This window comes from Fringilla coelebs, assembly GCF_963513975.1.
Source record: "Fringilla coelebs genome assembly, chromosome: 2".
NCBI classification, from domain to species: domain Eukaryota; kingdom Metazoa; phylum Chordata; class Aves; order Passeriformes; family Fringillidae; genus Fringilla; species Fringilla coelebs.
This window is the reverse complement of record NC_140029.1, coordinates 63,074,075-63,086,134: the sequence shown is the minus strand read 5'-3', so window position 1 is coordinate 63,086,134 and position 12,060 is coordinate 63,074,075. Positions and strand designations below refer to the sequence as shown.

The following is a 12,060-nucleotide window of genomic DNA, read 5'->3' as shown; positions in this document are numbered from 1 at the left end:
ACTTGCATTCCTGTTTTTTCCTCAGTTTTCATGATTTACAGAGTACTGCTTCTCTACCGACCTACATATCATCACAATGCTTACAGCAACTTAATACTCTTTCACATCCTAATTCTTTCAAATCTAGTGAACAACAGACACAAACTTTCATTATTCCAGGGAGCTGCTCAGAAGAGCTGCGAATTCTACACAACACAAGGACACAAGTTTAAGCAGGGACAAGACAAAAGCACCTAACACAAAAGAGTGCAGTGTAAGAAACTGGCTTAATGAAATTAATACTAAATGTTTCCAAACTGCACGTTGCTCTTACAGAAGTAACAAACTCAGGGCTTTTTCACAATTTGTCAGTACTGCAGTTTCATACATGCTTCAAGCAGTATCATATTACAGCTGCCAATTCCAGGCTGCCGTAAGGTGTGCTTTCCCAGTGGGTTCAGCACAGCAGAGCAGGTGTGCATTCCTTCTTCACCTGCGTCTTCATGCAGCTACACTCCCCCAGGAACCACAGGCAGGGAGCATCCTCCAGTCCAGATAACTTCCAGTAAGAAATAAAAGCTTCTCTGAATAGGTGACAACACTTAGGTTTTGCCAAAGACCAAGGAATGATTTTACAGAACCTAAAGAACCATAAAACCATCACACCAATGCATTACATCCTAATGCATTAAATGCTTTAATTCTGCCTTCTCCAACATGGAGACAGCAGATGCACTTGAAAAACAAACATCTTTCAAATGGCTGAAGCAAAAAAGCCAATTCCTTCCAGTTCAGAACTTATGAGAAAAGAGTGGACAAATAGAAGTGCCCAAGACGTACAAACATGCTAAAATGAGGAAAATTCTAGAATATTCCAATGCAGCCCTAGGGTGAAGAGGAACGAACAAAGAATATACAACAGATGTTAGTAATATCACTTAATGCACTACTGGAAAAAGCTCAGATTGAGTGATGCAGCTGGTGTAGAAACGTATTAGAATATAATTACCCAGAGATCCATAAGGTTGTAGCTGAACTATTAAAGTTATGAAGCATGCTGAAGAGTTTTGTGTTTGTTTTTAAGAATCAGAACTGAGCAGAAGGATTTTAATTTCTCTCCCTCCCTGTACATTTACCACATTTTCCAGTCAAAGAGTCTCAGATGTGGCAATTACAATACAGCAACTTTAAAAGTTCTCAACTAAATATTTCAATTAATATGCAATTTATTTAAAATATACACTTTGTTCCTGATAAAGTATTTTTCCTGTTTCAAAAATGTTTTCCTGGAACACTTGATAAAATAGTTTCCAATGGAACAGAGGAGGGTTATTTTTTTCTTAGAAGAAGGGTGTTGTGAGGAACATTTTTCTTTAATTTGTCAACCTCTTTTTAAGTACAGTGAAAGTGAAATGGCTTCAGTGCTGGTCATAATACTAGAATCATAGACAGGCAATACAGGAAAATTATAAAAATAATATTGTTTCATGAAGTAAATCAACAAAGTAAAGTCTGACAGTCACTTAAGAGTGAAGATACGCTAAAGGTTTTAAGAAGCACTGGAAGTTCCTATCCAAAAAAAAAAGAAAAATCTACAATATCTACTCTACCATTAATATGGAAATACTTCAAGTGTTGTCACAGATGCTCACTCAACATAATTCTCAAAGACTGAGAAACACAATCCACAACTCTGTTCATACATTATGTTCATATGTTACCACCAGAAGATGAACACTGAAAGACATAAAATTAATGCAGTACTCTTCTGAAGGAAACACTGACTGCTGAGCAAATGCAAGCACATGTCAACAGCCAAACAGATCTGTCTCACGCCCAATAGTCACCCTCGATCTACTCGGAGCAAGAATGGCCAAGCCTCACAACAGCAAACCTTAGCATTGAAGGTGTTTAGTGTGCTATAGTAAATTAATACTTATGTCAGGTTACCTTCATACTCCAGACTATAAACTGCAATGATTTAGGAGCAGTTTCAAACGCAGTTCATGCATTCATGCCATGGGTACTATAACCTATATAAGAATGCATAGAAGATAATTGGAAATACCCCAGCTGTTCAAGTTTAATGCATTTGTATTCATAAGCCAGCAGTTTTTGAATCTGAGCCAAAGAGGCTAAGTTTTTAATAGTAGCTGATGTAGGAAACTAAACTTTTGAAGGTGAAGACTACATAGAGGAAAACTAGACAGTTATAAACCAGTCATCCATAAAGGCACAATATGTTCATGGACACTGACTAGCTCAGCTTACCCAGCACAAGTGCTGAACGCTTGACTGTACACAGCAAGACCAGTGCAACCGAAACTACTTCAAAACACCACATTCTGGTTTCAAATGTTGTTGTTATTATTATGTTATTTAAAAAACATCCACTATCCTTATCTGGATGAAGTATGTGTAACTTGAAGCTGTTGCCTATGAAGAATTCTGTACTTCCCCACTTATTTGCCTGTTCCTCTTACACCTTCAAAGAAGTCTAAGCTTTTAGTAAGGGGTAAGTGCAAACCTTACACAAATTGGAATTATCTGTTAATTTTATCTGGAACTACTTTGATAGCATGCACTTTACAATCAAAGAGCAAACTGTCAGCAGCCAGGTGCAAACCCATACCTAGTCTTTAGCAGGCATATAAATCCAATGCACTGACACACACAAGGGGCAATACTGTGACCTCCTTTGTCTTGGAGAACATCTTCCATTTAGATACTCATGGGAATCATCCCCAAAAAGAAATGAGGAGAATGAACTGCATACTGTATTTTTTCCACCACTTGTAAAAAATCAGCAATGCAATTCCACTTTATTTATGCTACACTGATCTAAACTATGTTTTGTTTTACACTCTTCTAACTCTCAAGAATTTCCTTAAACCCTCCTAGTTTTACTTTTATACCAGCAAAATTAGATTCTTCTAAGCTTCTGCCAGACTGGATTTCCTTCAGTTTGTTTTCTGAAAATCACATGGCTTCAAAACCAACTTGGCCTTTCCCACTTAACTGTTACTTTTGCCTTCATTTCTGTTTAATAACATGCCTAGTTTTTCAGAAAACAAGCAAATTCAATGCCAAGAATCAAGCTACTTCCTCATTTGTCATTGACTCCCTTTTCTCAGAGCCTGTGAGTAGCAACGAGAAATTTCCAAAATAATTTTTCACATGATACCTTTAAGGCAAACTAAAAATATGGATATATTTTTATTAATAAAACAGTAAGACCTGCAACTGGTCAGTGAAATAAATTTATTGCAGAGACAGCTGCTGGTGTTGGAGCTACAAAGAGTGCATGACTCAAGCAGAATGAGAAGCTTTTAAAGAACTCTTATGAAACAGCTTTTTCCTGCTCATTCTGAAAAATGAAAACTGCGCTATCCAAATGTAAGGTGACGTAGGATCAATGAGGCTACAAGTCTAAGAGACTTTAAAACTTCTCTCCACTGATTATTTTGGAAAAGCTGTAGATCTCTGCTTCCATAAGGAACAGGACAATAACAGAACATGATAAATCAAGGCAGACATATGAAATCTACTTCCCAAGAGTAAAAATTCACCAGAAAATGTGTTCTGAGGCCTAACAATCACATTTGAAGGGCATTCTAGTATCAAGAATTTAAACTCCTCTACATCAGTTCTGCTAAATCGTTCTAGCAGATCCCACTTGCACCACTGCAAGCAACTGGTCAACAAAATGAGTTAAACTGTAGGACAGATGCAGTTTAAAATTAATCCTATAAGAATTGGTCAGTTTTAACACAGAAGCTTCCTGATTGACTTTCCACAAAAAATGTGCAAATATACAAGTTAATGTGAAATTTAAGAATAAAGAGAGAGGAAGTGCTTGTATCCCAAAGGAAAAAAAACCCACAGCGGTCAATCAGGATCTCAGCTGAATGCAACTCTTGAAGTCTGAATGTGCTACTCATTCAAGAGTTCTGCAACAGAGGAGTATCTGCAACTACTGAAGGGGAAGACCAGCAAAACAAGAGCAGATTTCTCAGGTGATATTAGCAACCTCTTCTCCCAAGTTCCACACCATCCTCCTAGAAAAGTTTTAGTTAATCAAAACACCATGGGACCAACTAGTTTGATTGCCCAATCAAGTCAAGAGGACAAAGCTTAGCTTCCTCTTTTACATAAGAAGTTGAAATGTTTAATAGGTGTCAATTTGTTACCAACAATACAGTCACAAAGTCAGAAACTGATTTGTTTTGAGCTGTACTTGCCATGATGTACATACTTAAATGCACTGGGGTACTTTATTTATGGTAACTTATCCTCACCATTGAAATGCCACCACTGAGCGGACTGTACAGATAAACTAATATTCTTAAATGGGGGCAGCCAAGTTATTAGCAAGCCTGAACAGATTAAAACAAAATACATTTCAGCTGCATCTATGATTAATCACTTCCAACAGTCAGTGCTCACTTCCACAGCTTCTTTTAGTCCTAACTTGGTACTTCATTTCAGTACATTCAATCCACTTTCATAGTAGACTAAATGGGTAAATACTGGTCTTACAGTGCCGTCCTCCCAATTTATTTTTAATAGACTCTACAGGATTTGCAGAGGCATGGTAACTCTTATGTTTTATGACATTTATTCTTACTGTAGAAAGTCTCCTAACAGGCTATCAATATGTATTTTGACATACTACTGCATAGTTATAGTCACAGCTCTCTCTCATTGCCAGGACACTGCAAATCACCAAAGTTTGTGCTGAACCTTCTTATCCATTCAATATCTGCTTACAGATTAGTTTCCAGATACCTGCACACTTTTTGCAGACCATTACTACTTGATTTGTTATCCCTACCTAAAATGTGTTCCTCTGCCACAGAGTGACTTGCTATTCTGTTGTCTCCATTTCCTTCTGTGAAGTTATCTAGTAGATAAAAGTTCTTCCAGTTAAAAGGACAACAAACTACAAAAAACCAAAACCTTGCAGTTTAAAAACTGGAACTTAGAGAAGAAGGATTTATTTTATAATCAAAGGAGTAAGACCTGGTATGAGTATGCTACATTAGTGAGGGGAAATGAGACAACAGCTGGGCAAGCTTGTGGGATCCTGTATACCACAGACATTGGGTCTATACACTGGGGAAACTCAACCCCATTTACAAGGGACTATTTACACTTTGAACTACGGGGTTTTTTTACTTTTTACTGCTGGTAAGAGTAAAGCTCAAGGCTTGCTAAGTTCTTTTTCACTTCAAGTTATTCAAAATCAAAAGCAAATAAGAACTGAGCTTCATAGATTTAAATTCAACCAAGGTACAAAAAACTCAAAGCAGATTCAAAAAGAACTGTTATGCAGAAGGTAAAGTTAACAATCATGCCCTGCATATTCCTTTTCACTTCCAGTTACAGAATAAAGTTACTACCTATCCATACCTGTCACAGTATAAATCCTTTCGGACCTTGTTGAAGACATTTATTACATCTTAGAAAGTGCTGCACTCTTCTTAATGGCTAATAAAAAATACTTCTACTGGTTAAACTGGGATTGCAAACTTGTAGATAATTTAATTTTTGACAACTTGCTATGTCCCAAGTCATTAAATATATAGTGATGTACAATATTTTCTACTGTCTACAAATGCAGAATTTTGCAGAGTATCTTCTCATGCGTCCTAAATGCTTTGGAACAACTCTGGCAGCAAAACTGGGGGGAGGTACACCATAGGTGAATTCAGCACTCCTGATAACTTCTGTGGACTGGTGTAGGGGTGGTGTTTGATGCCCGAGGTACTAAACCAAAAGAGAAGATACCAATGTCAGCCTAAGCGATGTTTTGACAGCAGAACAGCATGAGCAGAAGCTCCACATATCCTGAAAAAGTAAAAACTTAAAGGGAGACAAAAATATAAATTCTGTTAAGAACACTGGTAGATATATTGGTAGGTCTGATGAGACTGAGGCCAACAAATGTGCTTGCCTAGACATAAACAGTGAAAATTTACTTGGAGCCATGAACAAAGAGGGCTAAGCAGGTCCACTCTAACTCAGTTTGAAATGTGCTGTGAAGACATCACAAATGAGCATGGTGCTGAAGTTTTAATAAAGTATTTAGAAAATAAAAGGATATTTCATTCTTGAGCTACTGAAATTCTGAATACAAAAGCTTTCTAAAATAATACGTCCAAGAAGAGTAATAACACAGTGCTCTACACAACTGTGCCACCAAACTGAAGACCAACAGTTTCTGCAGCATGTGGTGTAACCAAAAGAGATTATCAATACAACCAAGAAAAAGTGCATAACCTAACAAATGAGTACATCAAGAGCCCACCATGAAAGGAACAGCTAAAAATTCTATTTCACTATTGACAAAAGAGCATAGCAAATGCTATTTTAATTTACATTTCATTAAAGTCATCTAGGACAGGTAAGCAAAAGTCTGCAGATTTTCAGTGGTTACAGGCACAAGAGTGTGTCAGCAGCTGGAATAGGACCAGATTTCTGGGGGGCAAACAAAATTACTTCGAAAATATTTGTTCTGTCTGAAACCAAAAGCAAATTAATTGGAACAATTAAAGATGACAACCTACAAGGAACATGTAGTAGTATTAAGTGTTACAGACATTTCCTAAACATCCTGCTACCTCATCAGCCCTACAAAATACAGACCTGAGGATGACAGTCCAAAATACTACTGGACATAAACACAACCATTAAACTTCATGAATAGAGAAGATTAAGAAAAAGGCTGATAGTGTTTTTCTACTGACATCAAGTGAACACCAGCATTAAGAAAGCTCAAAGTTTACTGTATATGGCAAAGAACAAGCAAAAAAACAGTCATTTCTGTAGCTCGGGAAACATTGGCCCCATGAGCAAAATAAACATTGTTCATGTTTGCTGAACAGAAAAAGCAGTGTACTCATTCCCAACTATTATTGCTTTCCTGAGATACAGACAGTATCTTTTAGTTAAGCTAAAAACTTGACAGCCCAAGTCAAATCCATTTTTGCTGAGATCTGGTCCTACAGGAGAAACATCAGCTCTCAATTCAACTCACGCACTCTAAATTGTAGTTGAATTGAAGTTGAATTTTACTACAAATTGCCTGGGAATTTCCCCAAGCCAACAGTCTTAAAGAAATCAATGATAAAATATAGAAGTGTTATTGACACCTGTAACGGAGAGAATCCAATTCACACCCTAGATAACAGGAATGCATTGATGGAACATGACACTATCTGTAGACATTTTAGCAGAGATTGAACTAGAAATCCCACAACAATTAGACAGTGGAGGTGAAAAAAAGATACAAAGTTGCTAGAAGAAGATAAGAATTCATGAGGTTCCAGAAGGCACTGACAAGGAGCATCAATGGTGCAAACAACACTGTCTAGGAAGTAGGCCTGCATCCTCACAAAAACTGTCTTTTCTGGTATCTGTCTGTCTGGGAATGAACAAGACTGAATGTTTGCCAGTTCAACCCCCCGCCAAAAAGGGGGACAGGGCTGGGTTACAGGATTTGCCGCTGACAGAGCCATCAAAAGATAATCAGAACAGCAGCACACAACACCTTCCCAGCACTCAGTATTCCTAGAGACCAACACATGTACAACAGCATACACTATTGCAGAAGTGACCTGCCAGCAAGGGAAATTGTGGCATTGTCTAAAAGCATTTAGATGTTAAAACCATCTAGGAGAAAGTACTGACAAGGATGAAAATTTGAACTCCTCGTGAAGTCAGGTTTTAAGAGTTTTTCTCAAGTCCTAAGACAGAACACTGCAGAAACATGTTCAATTAAGCAGTTAAAGCTGCAATAACCATTCTAAAGGATCTCTTTGAGATCTTCAGCCAAAATAATCATCAGCATAACACTGACTTAGCTGATGGAGGTCCAAAGTCAAGTAAAATTAAATGGCCACGAGGCAAATGTTAACAAAGAAAAGCATCCCAAGATGCCCAGGACTAACAGCCCAAAGCAAATGAGTTACTAGTCCAAATCATAATCCAAGTTTCTGCTGCTCCATTACATCACTGCCTATAAAAATCTAAAGCTTTTAAGTTCACAAACTAGTAGAAACTTCCACTTGAAAAAGGTAGAAATGCCATTAAAGGACTGAAGTTGGGTAACTAGTGCTGGGTGTAATGACCTGACCCTCATGAAACTCATACACTCAGAGCTTGTCATACAGCAAAAAGCCTCAGAAGAGCTCCATTTGCCCTGAGAAAAAACTGAGACACTCACCTAATTCTGCTGTAATATTATCATCTACAGCAGTCAGCCTGTGACTCTGCCCAAAGCCGATTGCTCACCCCCTGACCAAGTGAGCTAAGCAACAGATCACTGAGTCCTGGCCTTTCTGAGGACAAGGATCTCTGTCTCTCTTAACCAGGGCTTCATCTGCTAAAAATCAGTGTCCAGTGCCCCTGTGGAATTCATACAGCACATCAACTTCCTCCCCCAAAGTCACCAGAAAAGTCATTCTGGTGAATGATTTTGAATTAATGTAGTTTGCACAAACAACTCCCAGATTCAATATATGTGTGACAAGATAACTTGCGTACACAGAGCGAATCTAGATTAGATGCCATGTTTTCAAACTTGACCAGCACTCTTCTTGTACCCTCATGCTTAGCAGAAACACTGGCTGTCAAGAACTCCATCCAATTTGCCAACACTGAGTGCTGGAGATACTCAGCTACTTCCGACTTTCACATGTGCGTACAGCTTTCTCCCTACCTGATAGCTTGCTACTTCCCCGTTCATCATGTGATTAAATTTCATAATTATTTGAGATCATTTCCTTAAAAAACAAAAAGAGGCAGAAAAAAATGTAACTCATCATCCTCTCTGAATTTTAAGGACCACTGATTTGCTGTGACTCATACTATTTCACAACACAGAAAATAAACACATCTACGGATGCAGATTCACATCAGTTACATTTCTACACTGTATAAAGCAGAAAGTTTCCCATTGCCATAACAACAAAATAGCTTCTTAAAAGCAGAAAGCTTAGCAGGACTGGCTCCTACAGCTTCTAAGACAGAAGCTGCCAAGTACTCAGCAGCAAAAAATTTAGAGATTTTAAGTCTCCTTGAAAATTTAAGGCATTTCTAATCAGGTATGTATTTGATCAAATGCCGACTGAAATTCTAAAAACAAAGAACATTTCACAGATATTACTTCGTAACGCGAAATGTTCTAGAACAACACTTGACACGCAAGGTGGCTAATAAAATGCCTTTGACAGGGTTAAACAAATGACTAACACGTCTTGAGGTGCCATTTATAACATTTTCTCCTACCAAATACATTTCCTCTTGTTTCTGCTGCTTAATTTCTTTACTTCGCACAATAAAAATCAGCTGAAAAGTTTCATTTTTGCTTTTAGTTGGTTTCACTTTCTAAGTTGCCTGGAAGCAACGAAAAGTTTCTGTTTAGCTTGGGCGATATTCAGGGAGCGGGGAATCGAGAGCAAATCTGGCTGAAAGAATACCGCCTCTGCTAGGAGTCGGCAAGATTATTATTACCGTGTTTTCGGGAAGACTGTTTTATCTACATAGAGACGCTCAATCCCTTTAGCTGGGCGTTATGAGGGAACCTTTACGTCTTAGGCGGAGAGGAACCACAACAATAACAACAACAACAACGAGAAAGAGGTGTCGAGCACCACCACTGCCTTCTCCTCCCCGCCTGTCACAGCCGGCTCAGCTGTTCTGGTCGCGCTCCGCATCTGCTTCTTTCTCCGGCTCAACCACCGCCTCCTCCCGCGGCCGCCGCGCCGCAGCCCGGCGCTGACAGCGGGCGGATCCCCGCGCCCCGGCCGGCAGAGGCACCTCCGAGCCGCGGAGGGGAGGGAGACACAAAGTTTCTTTCGCGGGGCTCCGTCGGAGGTGCCGGCTCCCGGTCCTGCCCGGCGGGGAGCGCCGCTCCTCAGGCACCGGGGCAGGCAGCGGCGCTGCCCCCGTCCCCTCGCACCCCTCTCGCCGCCCCGCGGAGGGGAAGGCGGCGGTTCGCCATCAGCGCCTACTCACCGCCATGGCCCCGCGGCTCTCCCGGCTAACGGTCCGCGCTCCGCCGCCAGCGGGCAGCGGCGCCGAGGCGGGGAGCGCCAGGGGGAGTTCCCGATGGCGCAGCTCGGGCAGGGGCGGCGCTTCCCCCACCCCTTTGCCCGCCCACTCGAGGTACCTGCCCTCCGGCCGCCGCCGCTCCGCCGCCTCTTCCTGCCCTCCCCGCAGCTGTCACTGCCCCCCGCTCCCGCCGCCGCCCCCGCCCCGCCGCCTCAGTGCTGCCCGCCGCCTCGCCCGGCGGAGCGCCGCCGCCATCTTTGGGGAGAGCTGGGGGGACCGCGAGGGGGCAGTTGGCTCTGGCGCGCAGTGCGCCTGCGCGGAGTCGTCCCGTGCGGGTGGGCGGGGGCGTCGGCCGGAGAGAGGGGCGGGGGCGTTGCGTATGGGCGGGGCTTGTCCCTAACGGGGGCGTGGTCTGTGGGAGGGCGTGGCCGGCGGGGGCGCGAGGGGGGCCGTGGGGTCCGTGGGGTCGGGGCCGGGGTCGGTGTCGGGGTCGGGGTTGGGGTTGGTCGTACCGGGGCCTTGACCTCGGTCTGTACTGGAGTCTGGGGTCAGGGCTTGCTTGTGTAAGCCCTGCTTACAAATAACAAAAACGTCTCTACATTATCAGCCCTGTGTTCAGCACAAACCCAAAACACAGCCCCATACCAGCCACTGTTTAGAAATGTAACTCTATCCCAGCCACACCCAGCACATATTCCACCCCTCATTCCGTGCTATTTACACCATGGCCAGACCCCACACACTATTCCATACAACTAGCCACCATCCTACTTCCCATAGTTTGATACAATATGCAGATGTCATTCTATTAGTCGATGGACCACCCTTCCAAAATGAAAGTCATGGACTACATGAACTCCTTTGAGTTCATGTAGTCCATGACTTTGTGTTCCCTCAGTTATGGCAGTCACTTGGGATGGCAGAAGAGTGTTTACTGGAGATACTGGGCACCAAAGCCACCTCGCTGGTCCACTTGCACTGCTTCTTGTAAGGCTTCTTCTCCATTGTTCTATGTGGTTTTTGCAGTAATAATTCCTGCAATATGCAACTCAAGCCATGGGGTTTGCCTAGGCTGGGCTCTTGCTGGGGTGGAGTGAAGGGTAGGAAGGGTTGTCTGTTTCCTATACAGACATTATCGCAGTGAAAGTCAAAGGGTGGAGTCTCAGCAGGGCAGGACTGTGGGCACCTGAGGTGTCCCCTGCCAGCTGCCCAAGCATGTTGTGTCCAACTTCAGAGAGGAAAGGGGAAGAAATGTGCTTTTCCAGGCACTTGTGCAGGGAGGAACTATCTTCCCTCAACACCTGCAATGATCAGCTGATGTCCTGAATGCTAATTTGTGATTATCCTTTGCTTAATGTTTGCCCTTTCTGTTGTTGTAGATCAAAATTATTTTACTACAGTGTTTGGCTCAATGACCTTCTGCAGCAGTGGACCAAACTGAATGAGGTTTTTTATAAAGTGGTTTTGTTAATTTGCCTTAAATTAAGCTCTTTGTTATTAACTTCCTATCTTCCTATTTCTCTTGCATTTCAGCAGTGTTCATATAATTTTGATAGCTTCACGTCAGGCAGAAAGTAGCTCCTATCAACAAAGGATGCACCAACCAATGTTTGGTCATCACCTGGTTCCTCCCTTTCCCAAATGCAGATTTTTAATGGTGAATAGCATACTAGGCTGTGATATCTCACATCTCAAAAACTAGGGAGACTTGGGACTGATCAATATTTGGATGAGCTACCTCGTTAGATACTGCGGAAAATGCTGCTGGTGATTCATTCAGCGGCATTCTTCTGTCTATGAGTCAGGGCTGAACAAATGCCACTGCACAGCATTAGTGGGTCCTACCATTCAGGGGCATCCACTGGAGATTTTTGCCAGTTACAGCTGTTGGAAGATCACTGATTTTCCTGCCTTATTCCAGTTTCAGTATGGCTTTCCAGAATTGGCTCGCAGTTGTGGCGGAATACAGCAAAAGGTTTCCACAGGTCCTTTTGTCAGGCACCACTCAATGGTGGCAGCAGTGGC

The 12,060-nt window shown here is 41.9% G+C and overlaps 1 protein-coding gene across 2 annotated transcripts in view; it reads right to left on the bottom strand.

Moving 5' to 3' along the window:
* Nucleotides 1-10,210, bottom strand: part of FNDC3A (fibronectin type III domain containing 3A) — a 110,673-nt gene extending 100,463 nt beyond the window's left edge. Inside the window, exon 1 of one of the 2 annotated variants that reach the window (XM_084201464.1) lies at nt 10,154-10,210. The gene's annotated coding sequence lies outside the window, so the exon portion shown is untranslated. Of the gene's footprint in view, nt 1-9,999; nt 10,084-10,153 lie in introns of those variants that run through there. The other variant, XM_084201463.1, reaches the window with a different exon arrangement.
* Nucleotides 10,211-12,060: the final 1,850 nt, after the last annotated feature.